Below are 7,974 nucleotides of genomic sequence, written 5' to 3' on the forward strand. Positions count from 1 at the left end.
AGAGTGCAAAATTGCTCTATATGTGTGTAAGAAACGTAAGATACTCTTCTTTGAGCATGTAATTAGATCTGAGGGAAGGTTGGCAAATATTTTGATGGGTAAAATTGAAGGAAGAAGAAGAGCGAAAGCAAGCAGACTCACTTGGCATGATAGCTCTATAAAATAGATTAGAGATTGGGAGCTTTAATAAGGAAAGTTGGTGCAAGCAGCGAAAAATAGAAAATTATGGAAAACCATAGTCGCCGACCCTCATCATTGGGGAGGACATCATGATTGATTGATTGCCTGATGTAATGTCACAGTAGGGAGATATATCTTTCAACTTCGTGTTGCAGAATGCTAACCGGTAGGAAAAGACTGACTTCATTTCGGTTCCGAAAGTGATAGAGAGGAAAAACAAAATAGATCTATGAGGCAACGGAAAATGACGTAAGTTAAATTTGGATTAATAGAATTGGTACATTCATGATCATTTTTTCGCACCACACATGTGAAACTTGTGGAACTTTTGTGTGGTGCGAAAAAATGATCATGAATATACGAATTCTACCTGGTGTCTGTTTTGTAAATAGAAACTCGATCATATCTAATCTGTCTGTGTTCACCTGCACAAAATTCTTCAAAACACCAGGTGCCAGAACGCTCTACAAAGTAAGTCGTGAGAAGATTAGAGGCATACTACGTGAATAAGTGACAGAGACAAATGTTCACTCTAGTGCTTACTTAAGTTTTGGGAGTGACTATACATAGTTTAGTTTAATTTTTGATTTTAAAAATTGATACAGTGTTTATGTTTGATTTATTAATTTGTTTATTTTATCAAGTATTTAATTATTAGATTTGAAACATAACATTAAACAACCGAAAAAAATACTTTTAGTTCAACGTAGCGTATATTGTCATATACAGGTTTTGGAATTAAATTAAAGACGGAGTACTTTCACCAGCTAACAGCTTTCGTTGACAAACATTTGCCTCCACATACCTCATTAACACGACTGACCGATTGACTATAAATAACACATATGACTTGGCTCTGTATGTTCCCCCTCTGTACATTTGGTTGCTTCCAATCTCCCATGATACCCTTCACGCAGGTTTTACTGCTTTGCTTCCCTAAGGCTTGAGCACAGCCCAATAGAAGAACTTACCTGGCTAGCGTGTATTTCGTTATCCATTGCCTGCGTGACAGAACAAGAACGCTTTACATCAGATTACGGGGTCCTTCTAACTCTAGCAGGCTACCATTTCACTTCTGGTGACACGTAATTTAGTTTTCACAATATGTCTTGATGTCTTCACTTCTCGTGAATCTATAAGATTGTTCAGCGTTGATATACAGCAGTGGATAAACTGAAGGGTCAGACGCAAACAAGGTCTTATATAGAATAATTACTAAAGTAGTTATGAGAAGTTATTAGACAGATCATAATACCAAGGTTACTTCAGTAAAATCTTCATCAACGTATGAGCTTCAACCTACCTGATACAAAGAAACTTTGTTTTAGGATTTTTTACAGGTAAAACACTTTACTTTGTTTATAGCTTGGAGCCTTGATAGGAAAATTCAAACTTGTATGTTTTTAATTTATTTCCAATAATGTCGGTGTGGGGCATAACGATAAAATGAATAGAGTGGTATCCTTATTCTGTATAAAAAGTTATACATCGGTTCACTTAGCCCAAAATAATTTCATTCTAGATAATATAGATTTAGTTTAAGAAACTGCTTTATGACATGTAGTAACCGGTAAAACTATAATTTTGCTGTCGTAAACGATCTAACAACTTTTAAGATGGTGAATTTAATCTTAATATATTACTGTGATATATTATATATTAATAGAACCGTGTTAATAAACTTCGTAAACTACAGTAGCCTTTAGAATAATATCCTTCATCCGTTACTAGGACCATAGTAATACCCTTTATACATTACCATTATCATGGGAATAACCTTCTTACATTACCAGAACCACGAAAGTAACCTTAATACATTGCTAGAGCCCTAGGAATAACCTTTATAAATTGCTAGAACTATAGGAATAATCTTTATAAGCTGCTAGAATCATAGTAACAACCTTTATAGATTGCTAGAACTATAGTAATAACTTTTAGACATTGCTAGAAACATAGTAATAGCCTTTAGACATTGCTAGAAACATACTGACAACCTTTGTATATTGATATAACTATAGTAGCAATCTTCGTATATTTCCAGAACCATAGTAATAACCTTTATAAACTGCTAGAATCATATTAACAACCTTTATAGATTGCTAGAACTATAGTAATAACTTTTAGACATTGCTAGAAACATAGTAATAGCCTTTAGACATTGCTAGAAACATACCGACAACCTTTGTATATTGATATAACTATGTTATATGATATAACCATATCAGTAAGCTTTATATATTCTCAGAATCAATATAAATAATACGATTGCGTTTGTCTGTCCGGAACTTTTCTCGCAATTTCAAGATCAAACGCTACAGATCTCATGTAGTTAGAAAGACCGTTGTCCGAAGAATTCCGGATTGCATATTGGCTTTTCAATTCAGAATCACCTTACCTTAGTCAAACTTTTTAGTGCAACGAGTATGCTACACTATGGCACAATGTCGTTGTCATCACGTGACGACTGGCTTCGATTTCAACTTCAGTTTTATATCTGCAAAGTATTTCACATAAACAACCCTTAATCCACGTGTAATTTCCTTATAAAAAATGAATATTACACTAAATACAATTGCTATGGGCTTTCTCGACATATTTATGTCTAAAATACGCATGTGCAGTTCATTCAAAACCATATGCTTATCACTTTGTGAACACACATTTAGACGTTTCTGCATATTCATCTAAGTTTGCCTTCATAGCAACATTACATTTACTTTATTTTGCAATAATTTAACTTCGGGTTTGTTTCATAGACCGCTATAATATCTTTTAGCTACTTTTTTCGTTATTACGGGTTTTATTCTTCGTTTTTGTGAGTTTCTTTGTTTCATTTCGTAAAACCATGTCATACACTAAATGCTCATAACTGTTTCATACTCTGTACACTATTATAAATAGCATTACTATATTTCATTTTTACTTTACGTGTAGTTTTAAATAAAGTTGCTTTTACGTGAGTTTGTTTGTATGACCACTTAAAAATTTTCAAATAGGCAGCGATTTATCGATCTAACAAATAATGCCTGCAAGAAAGTGTAGCTTAAATGTCATGCGTGAAAATGATAGAATAAGGAAAATTCAAACGACAGGCATGATTACTACCGCAAATGTTTTGCGGGTCGCGGCTAGCCATAGTAATAACCTTTGTACAATGCTAGAACCACAGTAAAACCTTTAAACGTTTCTAGGACCATAAAAATAATCTTTTGTTGCTAAAAGCATAGTAATAAACTTTGCACATTGCTAGAGCTGTGATTGTAACCTTGGTATATTTTACAGACAGTTTTAATATAGACACGTTATATATTTATTAAAGAATTTATTATACCATTAAGAGTTTACGCAATTTTATAGCAGAATGAATGCAGTTATACCGAATAACGTTAAAATAAAATTTAATTTTTGTAACGTTTTCATGTCCAAGCAGCGGCTGAAACCCCAGTCCTTCTGTGTTTAATGAATTTTTTTTTTCATCGCGTTATAAACGTTAACTGAAATTAAATTTACCCAATCATTTAATATGGTTATCCGTGTACGTTTTCACTGTATGGATAATGTACATTCATTTCTGGTTTCCAAAAAGAGATTTGTTCAACAGAAGTCGTGATCAAATATTTAAAGTGTCTATACATGTTATAGTATAATTCGATCCTCGCGTTTCTCATTATGATTCATTATAAATGTCATGTTAACAAAAGGTGGTCAGTACCAACGTAAAAATACAAAAATTTTTTTATTCAAACAGCATGAACTCACATAAAATATCATACTGTCTTTGTAGATATTTGAGTTGTCTTGCATAGCCTCAAATTTTTATCTATTATAATGTTAAAACAATACAATTGTACAGATAAATCAGAGGATGTATTTCACTTTACGACAAAATAAAAATGCTCTTTCTCTAGAATATATATATATATATATATGTGTGTACAAAATGTTGTGATGAACATATATTGTGAAAATAGACTGATGGGAGCTTTACTTAATGAACATATAACTAGTAGTTTTGCAATATTATGTATTTTAAAATGTGAAAAGGGGTCGCTGACTCTGTATGGAGAACTATGTGGGTGTAATGTGAATGTTATGCTGTTGACCATATTTCTCTGTCTTAACTCGTTGCTAAAACTGTCGAGGGAAAACAACCTCTCACGTCAAGAAGTACAGCTTGAAAATGGCCACTAGAGGGAGTGCAAAGCTGATCAGATATGACATGCAGAGGAAAGGTGGATAAGGAAATATGGTAAGGAGAAAGGGCTAAAGAGGAAAATTGACAGTTAGCTAAATGAAAACTGGATGCTTGTTTTAGATAAAATCATGCATTTGAATTATGCTTACTTGGTCGTACGGTTGCAGGTCAAGCGGATTAGCTTTTTTAGGCTACATCGCTAATAAGTACTTACGCAGGAGACAGACATGTCATAAACACATTATTATTTTACTTGGCTTAACTACTTTATGTAGCAAAAGTTTATTTGCAACCCCTAACCTTTTGTCGCTTGATTTTCTGACTTAACTGAGCTTAGAAGTGGTATTTTTTCTTATTTTAACATTCGAAGGTGGGAAAAGGCAGAACTCTTCCATTTCTTAAAGAAGTTTCGAATAATATACAAAATGTTTCTGTAGATTTGTAAAATTGTTTTTGTCAATCGTATTATTTACGAATCTACTTTTTTACCCATACTTACACCTCCTTCCATAAAAGTTGTCATTTTGAATCAAGTGGGGATAACCCTTTGTTTATTCATTATTGAGAACCATGGTAGTTACCTTTATTTATTACTAAAACTATGCAGTTATCCCCATTAATTATTAGAATCATGGTAATTACCTTCAGACACTACTAGACTCGAGGCCATTACCGCCATATATTACCAGATCCATGGCGTTTACTTTCATTTGTTTCATTACTAAAACCGAGGTAATCACCTTCATACACTAATAGACGAATGGCATTTGCTTTCACTTATTATATAATTTGAACTGTGGAAATTACTTTGATACATTAATAGAATCATGATAATTATCGCCATACGTTAATTAATAATCGTTATAGCTTATTAGGATGATGATAATCTTCAAATTTTTCAATTACTAAAACCGATTTAATAGTATCTTTCCATTGTTAGATCTTGATATTATTTTACTATATATTACAGACAGGTTAGCTGTAAGTAATTTGATTTTTTTACAAGCTAATTCTAAAAACAAGTGGCAGTGGGTAAATAAATTAGTAAGTATTAGAGTGAACCTACTTAGATTGAATAAAGGCAAAGATAAATTTTCACTTGCAGCCATATATAAGTCTCTAAGCATCGACTGAAACTTTTAATTAGATAACTTAATATATATTTCGTGAAGTTAAAAACATGTATTTCAACATTCTTATACAAATCCACATCATCCAAACATTTAGAATAATCTTCATACGTTCCTTCTCATTACCCTCCTTCAAACACCTCATGCATTCTTACTCTGTATCCTATTTTACACAAGGCACACATTACTACCTTGTACCCTTCTCCATACACTTATTATTTAAACTCTCTCAATCTATATTTCACTCATCCTTACCCCGTACTCTCCTATGCATATTTTAACCATGTATCTTCCTTTACACATACCTACCCTATATTCTAATTCATATATTCATAACATATCCACACATGCACTTCACACATTTTTACTCTGTATCGTTTCTCACATATACTACTTAAATGTTTACTCCGACTTCTCCGATCACTTATTACCACCACACACACACAACATATTCCTACCATGTACCTCCTCTTGCATATTCCCTTTACAGATTACTGCCTTTGCTTGATATACAAAATTCTATATTTATGGCTTTGTACATGCTGAAATGTAATAACTTTTAAACGAATAGAACCAGAAACATAGAATAATAAAACATATATTACATTGTATTTGGCCCGGCATGGCAAATTGTTCGAATCCCCGTCACACCAAACATGCTCGTCCTTTCAGCCCTGGGGACGTTATAATGAGACGGTCAATCCCACTATTTGTTGGTAAAAGAGTAGCCCAAGAGTTGGCGGTGGGTGGTAATGACTAGCTGTCTTCCCTCTAGTATTTCACTGTAAAATTAGGGACGGCTAGTGCAGATAGCCCTTGTGTAGCTTTGCGCGAAATTCAAGACACACCAATACATCATATTCGTTGACCTTAGCGCACTTTTTAAGGCGTCTTCATTAGTTGTCCAGCACGTGTTAATAAATTGCATCATTTGGTTTCCTGATACCATCCTTGAGTTTGAAATGTACATTTAGCTATAGGGTTGAAACAATACTTGATGGTTTCTCACACCCAAATGTTTACCTCATACCATTTTTAAGATCTATTTGGATGTGGAGTTTAATAGTAGACTTGATATTGTCTCAGAGCTAAACGTTTACCAACAATTTCATAGGGCATTATTCAGTGCTTCACGATCAGAAAGTGCAAAATTGGGTTGTATCCTATCTTTCTGTAAGAAGCTCGTACCAATAATATCACCATCTTCCATCTGTATGCAAAAAAAAAAAAAAAGTATCCAGCATACCCAAACATGGGAGTCCAAGCGACATTGTCTTTAACTTAAGTTTAGCTATCTAGTGACTCAGTTCCTATAAAGACAGTATTTAAACTTAAGTTTAACTATCTAGTGACTCAGTTCCTATAAAGACAGTATTTAAACTTAAGTTTAACTATCTAGTGACTCAGTTCCTATAAAGACAATATTTAAACTTAAGTTTAACTATCTAGTGACTCAGTTCCTATAAAGACAGTATTTAAACTTAAGTTTAACTATCTAGTGACTCAGTTCCTGTAGCGACTTGTCATTAATTATGCTGAGATTATCAGCTAGTTAGATATTCTAGCGATAGTAGATTTACTTACGCTGTTATATTTAGTGTTTAAGTTACTGTAACGAAATATCATTACTTATGTTAAGTCATTCAATGACTTAGTTACTGTAGCAGTAGTAAATTTATTTATTTTGAACTATTCAATGATTTTTGCACTTTGCTAAACAATCATTATTTTGTCCAAATATTTGTATCATATTTTATATGAAAATCAATAAATACAAAGTTTTCCTTTTTGTAGAATGAAACTGCTACCCCATTGAGGTTTTTGTTATGATGATCTTATCATAACTCGTAAAATCAACTATACGACCTTTAAACATTCTGTACACTACATAATAGTGTGTCTCGGTTCTTATATAACAAATATTTCCGTGTATAGTTGATTATGTCAAGAACAACAGAGGCGGGCATGGCTTAAAGGCTAGCGTACCGGACAGTGGAACTAAGTCCATGTTTAATGTCCTGTTGCTGCAAAGTATAATAGTAATCACGTTCCACATTTTGGGGCCGTGAGTGCGTTATAAGAGTGACGTCAAATCTAACTATTCGATTAGAGTAGCCCAAGTGTAGCTACCTTCCCTCAAGTGTATCAGTTCAAAATTAGGAATGGATAGCGTAGATAGTCCTGGTGTAGCTTTGCTTGAATATTTAGAACAACCAAATAAGAATAAGAACAATAAATGTCTGTGATTCTAAACTTTTGAGGACCTTACATTCTCATCGAAGGAGTGAATTTACCAATTCAAAACATATTTGCTCCAATTTGGGGTATAAATAATCTTCTTATAAAATCCCAATCCTCCAGCTCCTGTTATCTGTGGTAGGTCGAGATCAAAAAGGATTGCTAGTTTGAATATACTGTTACGTATTTGCTCGTTTGATAATTTCCTTAATTTCCGGTATAAATTCTTTC

The 7,974-nt window shown here is 33.2% G+C and overlaps 1 protein-coding gene across 2 annotated transcripts in view; it reads left to right on the plus strand.

The window, feature by feature from the left end:
* Positions 1 to 1,168: 1,168 nt before the first annotated feature.
* LOC106462484 (sodium/calcium exchanger 3-like) overlaps positions 1,169 to 7,974 on the plus strand; it is a 109,721-nt gene continuing 102,915 nt past the window's right edge. For both annotated transcript variants that reach the window (XM_022389761.1, XM_013922410.2), the window contains exon 1: positions 1,169 to 1,520. The gene's annotated coding sequence lies outside the window, so the exon portion shown is untranslated. The remainder of the gene's footprint in view (positions 1,521 to 7,974) is intronic.

This window comes from Limulus polyphemus, unplaced genomic scaffold (genome assembly GCF_000517525.1).
Source record: "Limulus polyphemus unplaced genomic scaffold, Limulus_polyphemus-2.1.2 Scaffold1179, whole genome shotgun sequence".
NCBI lineage: Eukaryota > Metazoa > Arthropoda > Merostomata > Xiphosura > Limulidae > Limulus > Limulus polyphemus.